This window comes from Pinus tabuliformis, chromosome 2_2, assembly GCF_031772625.1.
Source record: "Pinus tabuliformis cultivar Carrire ecotype Pingquan chromosome 2_2, CPIR1, whole genome shotgun sequence".
NCBI classification, from domain to species: Eukaryota; Viridiplantae; Streptophyta; class Pinopsida; order Pinales; family Pinaceae; genus Pinus; species Pinus tabuliformis.
In genome coordinates this window covers 931,054,788-931,070,195 of record NC_142300.1, presented here as the reverse complement: position 1 = coordinate 931,070,195, position 15,408 = coordinate 931,054,788, and positions in this window count along the sequence as shown.

Genomic DNA, 15,408 nt, shown 5'->3' with positions numbered 1-15,408 from the left:
TAACTTGTTGAGTGTTATCCAAATGCATGATCAAGGAAATGAGGTAGTATTCTGATCACAAGAATGTGTGGTTCGTGAACTTGACACAGGAAAGACCATAATAAAAGGAACAAGAACCCCGAGCAATCTATAGAAATTGAAAGTTGGCCAAGAACAATGTTACCTAGGCAAGGGAGAATAAAACTGGTTATGGAACAAAAGGTTGGGACATCTAATCTTCTCTCAAATAAGCAAATCAGGAAGGCTCAAAGCTGTTCATTATCTACCCTACATCACCATACCAGAAAGTACCATATGTAAGTCATGTCAATTCGGTAAGAAAACTAGAGTTCAATTCAATGCCAAAGAAGTATAAGAAAGTAAACCTCTTGAACTTATACATACTGATTTGTGTAGACCAGTAAGGAAAAAGTCACCTCATGGAGAATAATACTATATCTTCAAGGTATTATTTGAAAATAAATTAGATCTAAAAATAAAATGTCTCAGATCTGACAGAGGAGGAAAATACATATCAGATGAATTCTTTGATTTCAGTGAACAACATGGCATAAAAAGACAATTTTTTGTAGCTAAAAATCCTCAACAAAATGACATGGCAGAAAGAGTTCAGACAATTACTAAGATTCAGTAAATGGGAGGGAGAAGCTACCAGAGTGCGAGTGTTTATGGTCTGACTTGGTGTAAGAAGAGATTCAGTGGAACACCATATATGGATCCTCATCCAAGCATGATGATGAGTAGAATTGTGCCTTAGCTGGAAAGGAAAAGAAAGGGAAAGGGAAGTCATCCCATTCTAAATCAGATTCCAGTCAGGGAAGAAAGAAGAAGGACTTTTCAAAGATTAAATGTTTTCACTGTCATGAGCTGGTACATTATGCCACAAAGTGTTCACACAATAAGTTCAGCAAGAATCCCTCAGGAGGAGTGGCAAGTGAATCTCTTTCTTCACAATTCGAGTTGGATTTCACCCTCATTGCTTGCATGGTGACATCAGTGATGGGTAGTGTGTGGTATCTGGATAATGGAGCCTCATTCCATATGACCATAAACAAAGAATTCTTTAGTGACTTGGAGGAGAAGGACCTCCAGATGCACATCGAAATGGGAGATGATGGAAGTTATAGCACGATCGACATTGGTACTGTTACGTTTTAGAGGGAGTCTAGTTCTCCTCTAACATTAAAAGATGTCATGTATGCTTCGGGTCTGAAGAATAATTTGGTTTCAGTTGATATGTTGGAGGAACGTGGCTACGATGTGATATTTAGAAAAGGAAAGAGTTTCATTCGTCACATAGCGTCAGGGCAAGTGACAAGGATCAGGGTTTAGGTGAAGAACCTATATAAATTGGTTGTATAATATTGTGCTACTTTGAGCACAAAAACAGAGAAGGTTCAAAGCCAAGACATCGGTGAGTTGTGGCATAGAAGATTGGGCCATTTACACCATGGAGCTTTGAAGATCATGCAACATATTTCTATAGGACTTCCTAAGGGTGCACTAGAGTAGCGAGATACATGCAAAGGGTGTACATTGGGAAAGTACACCAAATCCAACTTTCATGATAAGGACAATCAAGTGCAAGCGATCCTTGAAAGAGTTCACTCAGATGTGTGTGGACCATTATCCACAACCTCCATGACCAATCACAGGTATTATGTAATATTTGTAGATGATTTCTCATGTAAGTGCTGGATTTTATTCATGAAGAAGAAAGATCAAATGTTCTCTAAATTTTGTGAATTTAAAGCACTTATTGAGAAAGTCACTGGAATGAAAGTGAAGGTTCTCAGAAGCAATAACAGTGGAGAATATGTGTCGAATGAATTCAAGAACTTCTGTTCATCAGAAGGCATTCGACGAGAGTTAATAGTACCCCATAACCCACAACAGAATGGGGTGGTTGAAAGGAAGAACAAAAGTATTGTGGGAGCTGCACGAGAAATGTTACATGATCGGGGCCTATTGTTGCACTTGTGGGTTGAAGCATGCAACACAATTGTATATTTGCAGAACAGAAGTCCCCATCAGATTCTCCAGATGAGTACACTAGAAGAAGATTTTTTAGGTAAGAAACTAGATGTGGCACACTTTAGGATATTTGGTTCATCAATTTACTATCATGTTACCAAGGATGCAAGGAAAAAGCTAGAACCAACAGTTGAGTTGGGCATATTTGTGGGGTACACTGATACACCTCACAACTATCGGGTGTACCTGTCATCTCACAGGATGACAGTGGTTCGTAGAGATGTGAAGTTCAATGAAGAGAAGGCCATGAGATGTTCCATTAAGAGGGAGATTCAATTAAATTAAGATGAGGAGCTTTTAGCTCCAAAGGAAAAACCTCAGGATGATGTGGAATAACCACATGTAGAGAAGCAGAGAGTAGAAGAACCCACTCATGCAGAGACTTTCAGAGATGGAAGGAAGCCCACCAGAGAGGCTGATAGATTAATGCATGATGCTAGAGAGAATGTGGAAGCACCCACATCATAACGCAGGTAGAGGAGGTCACTAGACCAGTACACTGGCTACATGGCTATGATGAACGAGAGTATAGAGATTGAGCCATCCTCATTCGAGGAATAAATGTAAAAGCCAATATGGGTTGATGGCACAGTAGAGGAGTATGAATCCATTATCAGAAACAATGTTCGGGAAGTGGTCCCAAGACCAACATACAAGTCAGCGGTGAGTTCCATATGGATTTACAAGGTAAAGCAAGCAGTAGATGGGAGTGTGGAGAAACAAAAGGCCAAATTTGTGGCCAGAGGGTTCTCTCAGGTGGAGGGAATTGATAATGAGGATGTCTTTTCTCCAATAGTAAGGTACTCTTCAATTAGATATATTCTAGCACTTTCAGTGCAGATGGGATAGAAGATACATCATATGGATGTGAAGACAACATTCCTGATCAATGGTGTGATTGAGGAAGAGGTGTACATTAGGCAGCCAAAGGATTTGAAACCTCCAACAAAAAGTCACATGTGTTCATACTCAAGTGAGTGTTGTATGGATTGAAACAAGCACCTCGTGCTTGGTACACCAGGATCAACAATTATTTCACCAGGTTGGGCTTCACCAAAAGTAAAGAAGATGAAAACCTTTAACATATTATGGTTGAAGGTAAATTGTTGATTATAGTATTATATGTCGATGATTTAATTCTAACAAGTGATGAGAAGCCAGAAAAATCTTACAAAGAGGATCTTGCAAGAGAATTTGAGATGAAGGACCTAGATCTCATGCATTATTTCCTTGGTATGGAAGTATGGAAAGGAGATGAGGAAATTCTTGTCTCTCGGGAAAAGTATGCCAATGAGATACTAAAGAAGTTCCACATGGAGAGAAGAAAACCCATGGAGACTCCTCTAGAAAGAAATTGGAGGAAGGAAGATGCTACTTCAGATGATGTAGTGGAGGCTACTATTTACAGACATCTTGTGGGTTCACTTATGTATTTGGTGAACAAATGACCATATATATGTTTTTTAATTAACCAACTTAGTCAAGCAATGGTTAAGACAACCAAAATATATCGAAAGGTAGATAAACATGTGTTGAGATACCTGAGAGGCACCACTCCATTTGGTCTTTGATACGGACGGACAAAGGGAGTGAAGCTTCAAGGCTTCACAGATGTAGATTGGAGAGGGAGTCCATCAGACATGATGAACACATCAGGGGAAACCTTCACTATTATGTCAACGGTAGTTTGTTGGTACAACAGGAAGAAAAGATCAGTTGCACTCAGTTCGGCAGAAGCATAGCACATCATTGCTAGTCAAGCAACTTGTGAGGCTATCTCGATGAGGAATATCCTTGTTGGGTTATTTGTTGAGTAGATGGATCCTATAGTGATTTACTTTGACAATCAGAGTTGTATCAAACTCTATGGGAATCCATTTTTTCATGATCAGTCCAAGGATATCGACATCCAATATCACCATCTATGAGATTGTGTGCAAAGGAGAATCATGTTGTTGGAGTACATTCCCACAGAGGAACATGATGCAAATATTTTTACAAAGGCATTGTAAAAATGCAAATTTAAGTTTCATAGAGGCAAGATCGGAGTAGAAGATAACCCCTTTCTTGTTGAGAGTGAGTGTTGAAAATGCAACAAGAAAATCCTAATTTAATTTTGTCCTTGAATTAAATTAGGAATAAAATTGTAATTCCACATCACAAGACAACTTGTGCAAGTTAACTAAGTTAATTTGACTTAGTTGGCTAAGTTGATTTGAGTTGAGGGTCTAACTTGAGTCATGTGGAGTGTCTCCTGCATTATAGGAGCCCTGGTTGAGTTTATTTTGAGTTGTAATTAATTAATTTAGTTTAACTAAGTTAAAGTCAATTGAAATAGTTCCAACTGTTGGAGGAATTAGTGGGAGGTCTAGAAGTGTGGTGATGTCTGCATTGATCAACCAGTTAACAGATGATTCACTCATAAATAACTCATGCATGTTAGATATAATAGTTACCCAGTTGATATTGGAGTTCAAGGACAATGTATTATCAGTTGTATAATCATCTGAATTATGCAGGTGGTGCATGTAGTCAGAGGAAGGCCTATGATGGGTTGCACAATTCCTTTGAGTAATTTCCCTAATTAACAGGGGGCTAATTTTGAAGGAAACAACGCAAGGAAATAGGGACTTGGGAAAGCAAAAAATTTGTTAAGTATTGTCCTAGGCTTGTCTAGAAAGATATGAGATAGATAGAGCAGAGGTTGCTCAAGCTTGAGAAAAGCATTGTGATCTTCTCATATTTTTTTACTAATGCAATATACAAATAGCATGGGATTTTAGCTATGGCTTTCCCTAGGAAATAGTTGTGTAATGCGTTGATTGAATTCTTTCTCCTGTATGCTTCGTGATTTCGTGATCATTTAATTGTTTCCACTGATGAATAGAGTAGATTCAATTCTATTGTTTTAGTAAATTACAATTAGCAATTTGAATCTATAAGGAATTTCTACAAACCGTGTTACTTGTTTCCATTGTGTTTCTAACTAATATTTATGTGTAGGTCACATTAGAGAATATTGGGCCATTGGTTTCCATAATATATGCCTTTACATTATAGAATAGTGGGTCATTGATTGGTATATTATATGTCTTGCAACTATAGAAGTAGTTGTACAAGGTACATAAACATAGTTCATAAATAAAATTCTATAAAATATCCTTGTTGGTGTATCAAGTGGGCTATAAATCGTTCATTTATTAATAAATAAGAAGAAGCATAGTTACATGTAATATAATTAGCTTGGCCTCATTAAGAAGAGGCATAGTTACATGTAAGATAGTTGTGCCTATGTAAATGATTCAAGGTCAAGAATAAAGATAGAGAATAAAGATATGCGCATATCTTCTGTATATGCACAATTTCCGTATATGCGCGATTTCTGTATATGGAATTTGCGCATATACGATGCAGATATATAAACAACATGCATATACGGAAGATATGCACATATAAGAAAGTTAGGGATATACAGAAGATATGCGCATATCTTCCGTATATGCACAATTTCCGTATAACGCATATCTTCCGTATATGCACAATTTCCGTATATGCACACTTTCTGTATATGGAATTTGCAAATATACAATGCAAATGCATAAACGATATGCATATATGGAAAATATGCACATATAGGAAAGTTATGGATATACGGAAGATATGCGCATATCTTTCATATATGCACAATTTCTGTATATGCGCATATCTTCCATATATGCACAATTTTCGTATATGCGAAATTTTTGTATATAGAATTTGTGCATATACCATGTAGATACATGGACGAAGATATGTACAAATTCTATATACAGAAATTGCACATATACAGAAATTGTGCATATATGGAAGATATGCGCATATACGGAAATTGTGCATATACAGAAGATATGCCCATTTTTTCTGTATATCCCTAACTTTCTTGTATGTGCATATCTTTCGTATATGCACGTCGTTTATATATCTGCATCGTATATGCGCAAATTCCATATACATAAATTGCACATATACGGAAATTATGCATATACGGAAGATATGCGCATATCTTTTGTATATGTACAATTTCCGTATATGGAATTTGCGTATATACGATGCAGATACATAAACGACGTGCATATATGGAAGATATACACATATAAGAAGGTTAGGGATATACGAAAGATACGCGCATATCTTCTGTATATGCACAATTTCCGTATATGCGCATAGAAGATAAAGAAAGTTAGAGATATACGAAAGATATGCGCATATTTTCCATATATGCATACACGGAAAATATGCACATATAAGAATTTTACGCATATACGGAAGATATGTGGATATTTTCCGTATATGCACAATTTCCGTATATGCTCATATCTTCTGTATATGCGCAGCTTCCGTATATTTGCATATCTTTCGTATATGCGTAAATTTCTTATATGTGCATATCTTCCGTATATGCATATACGGAAAATATGCGCATATCTTCCGTATATCCCTAACTTTCTTATATGTGCATATCTTTCGTATATGCACGTCGTTTATGTATTTGCATCGTATATGCGCAAATTCCATATACGGAAATTGTGAATATATAGGAAAGTTAGGGATATACGGAATATCTTCCGTATATGCACAATTTCTGTATATGAGCATATCTTCCGTATATGCACATATCTTCGTTCATGTATCTACATCGTATATGCGCAAATTCCATATACAGAAATTGCGCATATACGGAAACTGCGCAATTTCTGTAATATGCGCAATTTCTGTATATGGAATTTGTGCATATACGATGTAGAAACATGAACGAAGATATGTGCATATACGGAAGATATACGCATATATGGAAATTGCGCATATACGGAAGATATACGCATATCTTCCGTATATACCTAACTTTCTTATATGTGCATATCTTCTATATATGTACATCGTTTATGTATCTGTATCGTATATGCGCAAATTCCATATACAAAAATTGCGCATATACAGAAATTGTACATATACAGAAGATATGTGCATATCTTCCATATATGTATAATTTCTGTATATGCGCAATTTCTGTATATGGAATTTGCACATATACGATATAGATACATAAACGACATGCATATACGGAAGACATGCACATATAGGAAAGTTAGGAATATACGGAAGATATGTGCATATATGGAAATTGTGCATATATGGAAGATATCCACATATCTTCCGTATATGCGTAAATTTATTATATGTGCATATTTTTTGTGTATGCATATACGGAAGATATGCGCATATCTTCCGTGTATTTCTAACTTCCTTTATTTTATATGCGCATATACAGAAATTGTGCATATACGGAAGATATGTGCATACACGGAAGATATGTGCACAATTTCCGTATATGCGCATATCTTCCGTATATGCACATATCTTCGTTCATGTATCTGCATCGTATATGCGCAAATTCCATATACAGAAATTGCGCATATATGGAAATTGTGCATATACGGAAGATATGCACATATCTTCTATATATGCACAATTTCCATATATGCGCAATTTCTGTATATCGAATTTGCGCATATACGATGCAGATATATAAACGACATGCATGTACGGAAGATATGTACATATAAGAAAGTTAGGGATATACGGAAGATATGCGCATATACGGAAATTGTGCATATACGGAAGATATCCACATATCTTCCGTATATGAATAAATTTCTTATATGTGCATATCTTCCATGTATGCATATATGAAAGATATGCGTATATCTTCCGTATATCTCTAACTTTCTTTATCTTCTATGCGGATATACAGAAATTGTGTATATATGGAAGATATGCGCATATACGGAAATTGTGCATCTACGGATGATATGCGGAAATTGTGCATATACGGAAGATATACGGAAGATATGCGCATATCTTCCGTATATGCACAATTTCCGTATATGCGCATATCTTTCGTATATGCATGTCGTTTATATATCTGCATCGTATATGCGCAAATTCCATATATAGAAATTGCACAATTTCCGTATACGCGCAATTTCTGTATATGGAATTTGTGCATATACAATGCAGATACATAAACAACGTGCATATATGGAAGATATACACATATAGGAAAGTTAGGGATATACGAAAGATATGCGGATATCTTCCATATATGCACAATTTCTATATATGCGCATATCTTCCATATATGTACAATTTCCGTACATGCGAAATTTCTGTATATGGAATTTGTGGATATACGATGTAGATACATGAACGAAGATATGTACAAATTCCATATACAGAAATTGCGTATATATGGAAATTGTACATATACGGAAGATATACGCCTATATGGAAATTGTGTATATACGGAAGATATGCGCATATCTTCTGTATATCACTAACTTTTTTATATGTGCATATCTTCTGTATATGCACGTCGTTTATGTATCTGCATCGTATATGGGCAAATTCCATATACAAAAATTGCGCATATACGGAAATTGTGCATATACGGAAGATATACATGCATATATGGAAGATATGTACATATAAAAAAGTTAGGGATATACGGAAGATATGTGCATATCTTCCGTATATGCGCATATCTTCCGTATATGTGCATAGAAGATAAAGAAAGTTAGAGATATACAGAAGATATGCGCATATTTTTTGTATATACATACACGGAAGATATGCACATATAAGAAATTTACGCATATACGGAAGATATGTGGATATCTTCTGTATATGCACAATTTCCATATATGCGCATATCTTCCGTATATGCGCAACTTCCGTATATTTGCATATTTTCCGTGTATGCATATACAGAAGATATGCGCATATACGGAAATTGTGCATATGCAGAAGATATGCGGATATCTTCCGTATATTTCTAACTTTCCTATATGTGCATATCTTCCATATATGCACGTCATTTATGTATCTGCATCATATATATGCAAATTCCATATACAGAAATTATGCATATACGGAAGATATGTGCATATCTTCTGTATATGCACAATTTCCATATATGCGCAATTTCTGTATATAGAATTTGCGCATATACAATGCAGATACATAAACGACATGCATATACAGAAGATATGCACATATAGGAAAGTTAGGAATATACGGAAAATATGCGCATATCTTCCGTATATGCACAGTTTCCATATATGCGCATATCTTCCGTATATGCACATATCTTCGTTCATGTATCTACATCGTATATGCGCAAATTCCATATACAGAAATTGCACATATATGGAATATGCCCAATTTCTGTATATGCAATTTGCGCATATACAATGTAGATACATGAAATATGCCCAATTTCTGTATATGGAATTTGTGCATATACGATGTATATACATGAACGAATATATGTGCATATACGGAATATATGCGCATATATTCCGTATATCTCTAACTTTCTTATATGTGCATATCTTCCGTATATGCACGTCGCTTATGTATCTGCATCATATATGCGCAAATTCCATATACAGAAATCGCACATATATGGAAATTGTGCATATACAGAAGATATGCGCATATCTTCCGTATATGCATAATTTCCGTATATGCGCAATTTTTTTATATGGAATTTGCACATATACGATGCAAATACACAAACGACGTGCATATACGGAAGATATGTACATATAAGAAAGTTAGGGATATACGGAAGATATGCGCAAATTCCATATACAGAAATCGCACATATATGGAAATTGTGCATATACAGAAGATATGCGCATATCTTCCGTATATGCATAATTTCCGTATATGCGCAATTTTTTTATATGGAATTTGCACATATACGATGCAAATACACAAACGACGTGCATATACGGAAGATATGTACATATAAGAAAGTTAGGGATATACGGAAGATATGCGCATATACGGAAATTGTGCATATACGGAAAATATGCATATATACGGAAATTGTGCATATACGAAACATATGCGCATATCTTCCGTATATGCACAATTTCTGTATATACGCATAGAAGATAAAGAAAGTTAGCGATATACGGAAGATATCCATATATCTTCCGTATATGCGTAAATTTCTTATATGTGCATATCTTCCGAGTATGCATATAAGGAAGATATGTGCATATCTTCCGTATATCGCTAACTTTCTTTATCTTCTATGCGTATATACAGAAATTGTGCATATACGGAAGATATGCGCATATGTTTCGTATATGCACAATTTCCGTATATATGCATATTTTCCGTATATGCACGTCGTTTATGTATCTGCATCGTATATGCGCAAATTTCATATACAAAAATTGCGCATATACGGAAATTGTGTATATACGGAAGATATGCGCATATCTTCCGTATATGCACAATTTCCGTATATGCACAATTTTTGTATATGGAATTTGCGCATATACGATGCAGATACATAAACGACGTGCATATACAGAAGATATGCACAGATAGGAAAGTTAGGGATATATGGAAGATATGCGCATATCTTCCGTATATGCACAATTTCTGTATATGCGCATATCTTCCGTATATGCACATATCTTCGTTCATGTATCTACATCGTATATGCGCAAATTCCATATACAGAAATTGCGCATATTCCGTATATGCGCAATTTCTGTATATGGAATTTGCGCATATACGATGTAGATACATGAACGAAGATATGTGCATATACGAAAGATATGCGCATATACGGAAATTATGCATATACGGAAGATATGCGCATATCTTCTGTATATCCCTAACTTTCCTATATGTGCATATCTTTTGTATATGCACGTCGTTTATGTATCTGCATCGTATATGCGCAAATTCCATATACAGAAATTGCGCATATACGGAAATTGTGCATATACGGAAGATATGTGCATATCTTCTGTATATGCGTAACTTTCTTATATATGCCTATCTTTCATATATGTACATCTTTTATGTATGTGCATCTACCGTACATGTGCAACTTCCATATATACAGAGGTTGCGTCTATATAGAAGCTGCATTTTTGTGCATATATGGAAACTGTGCATATAAGGAAGATATGCGCATATCTTCTATATATCTGTCACTTTCTTATATGTGCATATCTTCCGTATATACACATCTTTTATGTATCTGCATCGTATATGCGTGAATTTCATATACAGAAATTGCGCATCTACGGAAACTGTGCATATACCAACCCCCAACTGTACAAGACAAGGCCTATCAACACCCAACCAACTGTACAAGACAAGGCCTATCAGCTCTTGGTTATCTTCGCATGCTGCTTATATGACTAAGAGAGCACAGAAACATTCTCGTAGAGTTGGGTGATTGTGTTGGATCAACTGGCGAACGAAGGAAGGTCTTTCAACTGGTCCAACATGTTGGCTCTCTGACTGAAGGAACAAGTGACAGATGCCTAGCATCCACCCAAGGGACAACAAGCAAATATTTTCATGTTCGCTTACATACTTGATGTAGTTTTTGCCCGTCAATAGTTCCCAAGCTTGGGTTGGGCATCGACACCTTCAAAAACCTTTTTACACACCTATTGCATATTGTTCTCCGAATGCAACTTCCATGGAGTTATCATACAACTATCATACCACTTCGTCACCTCGGTATACAGGATGATATTTGAGTAGGATCCACCTTGCATGTCGCAGGCAATGATGGAGGCATTGATCGACATAGTAGATTAGTATGCCTCACCTCTTGGCACCTTCATCTAGATGTTCAATGTGGGGAAGGCTCCGCATGTTTTACCGAAGTTTGCCATGGACAAGCTGGTCATGCAAGAGGTTGCATATCACATCTCGATAAGGGTTTTCGGCAAGATTGCACAGGAAGAAGAAGGCACCTTGTCCTGCTCTTCCTTTGTGGATCAAGTTGTATGAGATCCAGAATCTCAAGCATGCTGAGGCCGACACGGAGGAATTCAAGAGGTTCACCTTCGGCACCAGAAGTATCAATCCATATGACCTGCTTTCTTAGTGAAGGAACATTTTGCGAGAATGTATCATCCTTGGATCCACGGGGTGTTTCATTGGCCTGAGGAAGACCCATGGAGATATTGCTATCATTTCTCAAGGCTCAATGAACCAGTCAGAGTAGTTGTAGAGTGGTTAGCAGTGTAGAAGGAACCAGCATCTCAGAGAGCAACATCATCATCAACAGAAGAGGGCAACATACCTGTGCTTGAAAAAGGCAAGAGGAAGGTTGCTGAGAGCGTAGAGGCGGAGCAAAGTTGCAAGTTCAAGGAAAATCCACCTGTGTTGAAAGCAACTTTGGAGATTGAGGTGAAGAGGCGACAACATGATAGGAGGATCGCGTAAAGGAAAATAGAGAAGTAGAAGCTGGAGGAAGCATAAAATTAGTTGCTAGAGTTGAAGCAACAACTCAGGGAAGAACAAGAGTTACACATAAGAGAGAAGGAAGTGTAGTAGGAATAGGAACAACAAGAGGCACAACATGCAAACATTGATGAAACCATGTCTATATAGGTTATTGATTCATTCGAACAACTGGCACATAGCAGACATCGTGAGCAGTCGCAAGAGGAGGACTTTGCTCAAGAGATTGAACAGATGCTGGAGTAGATGGACATAGATATGGTTCAGCCTAAGTTAGATCAGTACATTGACTTCATGCCTTAGAACCAAGAGGTCACCTCACTGGCTTCCCTAGATCTGGAAGCAGAGAAAGTCCTAAGCGATCACATATCTTCCGTATATGCACAATATCTTCCGTATATGCACAATTTCAATATATACGCAACTTCTGTATATGGAATTTGCGCATATACGAAATTTATGTATAGATGAAAGATATGCACATATCTTCCGTATATGCACAATTTCCATATATGTGCAATTTATATATATGGAATTTGCGCATATACGATGAAGATACATAAACGACGTGCATATACGGAAGATATGCACATATAAGAAAGTTAGGGATATACCAAAGATATGCGCATATCTTTCGTATATGCACAATTTTTGTATATGAAAATTGCGCATATACGGAAATTGTACATATACGGAAGATATATGCATATCTTCTGTATATACATAACTTTCTTATATGTGCACATTTGCGTATACGTGCAATTTCTGTATATGAAAGTTGCGCATATACTGTAGATTCACATATATAAAATACATGCATATATGGAAGATATATACATATAAGAAAGTTACGCATATATGGAAGATATGTGCATATACAGAAGTTATGTGTATATAAAATGCAGTCTACTTAGTTTCGTTTGAGGATGATCTCTTTGAAGGCATGATGACGACAACTGATGAAAGAGAGATGAGATCAAAACCTGTAGAACTTCCATACATGGAGAAAACTCATTTACAGGCCCAGTTGCTCCCATTACACATTTTGCAAGCTTCCAGGTCCTTAATCGCTCTCATGACACACTGTGCTAGCATCCAGAGGCCCTCCAGTCACTCCCATAAGCCTTTATGCATGCGTCTAGGGAAGAGAACCTTCTTTTTCTCCTAATCTGGACGGAATTTCAAAAAAATACTCATGTAGAAGATAATTGGGTTTGTTTTGCACAAAACCCATGTCTTAGAATTTTGAAATTCATCTTCATTTTCCCATAAAGGTCAATCCAAAACTTCCACTTCTATCCAAACACCATACTAAAAAACTTGGCCAAAAACTGAAGTAAAACATCTGTTCTTCAGTCCAAAACATTTTCCACCTACATAATAGTTTTATTTTTATATTAGGTTTAAATAAATGTATAAATGTTTTTAACATTATAATGATAATTACATGTTGAATGGCCATATAACACCTTTGTATGTCGTTTTAGCGTGTGAAAGCAATATAGGCACTATGATTAAACAAAAACACATTGTCTCAATGAGAATGTATCGTAGTTCGACATCATGAATCATTAATGGGGTCATGATTGAGGATTTCTAACATTTGAGTGGGATACACATGCCATGAGTAGGTTTTGTACATTGGAAATGGGCTTCAAGTTCTAAACATGGTTGGTTGGGGGGGGAAAGAATAAGGAGCTTAAGAATTAAATGAACTTTCTAGAGGATAACACTTGGGCCTTAGCCCCTAAATTCCAATTCTCGAGCACAATCATCATCAACAACTACAAATCATGACACACACCGTTTTTAGGGCCTTTTAGCATCAAAGTTGGATATAGATGCTTTTGGGAGCCTTTACACATTAAGGATGGGTCACGATGCCTTAAACATGGGTAAGGAAGGAAAACAAGTTCCTTAAGATATTATTGAATCTTCTCAAGATCAAGAGCCTTGAATGAGTCCTTGAACCACTATATGAATTATTTTTAGGCATTTTTTGTAAGCCTTTGAGTGGGATACAAGGGCCATGAGTTGGTTTTGTGAATTGAAAATAGGTATGGATGTCTAAACATGGTCAGGGGGGTAAATAAGGGATTTTATCCCTAATTGAACATTCTCTTACTTGAGAACCATGAACAATCCTTTTACATAACAACATAAGTAACATTTACATTGGCTGGGAAGTAAAAAAGAAACATTAATCCATATGCATAACTTCTCTCACTCAAGCACCATGAACACATTCTCATACCACCACATAAGAGAAATATGGTTTGCAAGGCCTTGACTCAAGAACCATGAAAGAACCATGAACATGTTTTTAGAGCACCACATAGGATAGTGGATGGTTATTAATGCCTTACTGAACATTTTAAATCTTAAGACCATGAAAAACACTTAGAAACCATGAATTGAGCCCTCTATAGGGAGTCCTTGACATTTGAGTTGAATATGTGCACCACTATGAGGTCTTAGACATCATGGATGGTCTCTAGTTGGTGACCATATCTAGAGGAGGGAAATAAGATCATTTATCCCTATACCTTGGTTCTTAGGCTCAAGCGCCATGGATAATTCCTCAAACCTCCACATCTAACTTCTATTGGTTATAAATGTGCTCTATGGGTGCTATGAGTACCATGACTAGGTTATTTATGCACTAAGAACATGTTTAGATGTCTAAACAAGGTCAAGGGAGACGAATAATGGGCCTTATACCTTAAGGGATTCTTTTCAATCTCAAACACCATGAAAAAAACATAATACCCATGGAGTTTCTAAGGCTATAATGATGAACATGTTCTTAAACAACCTCATGAGATCCTTGTATGACATCTTTGGGTTACTGGAGAGATATGGATTCCATGAACCATAAGACATGCCTTGAATGAGAATGTGTGTTGGGCCCACCCGATGAACCATTCTTAGGTCCATGGTTGGGGTTCTTTAACATCTAAGTAGGACATGGCTGCCTTAGGTAGCTTTTATTTACTATAAATATGTCGCAAGATCTAAATATGGTTAGTGGAAAACAAGGGA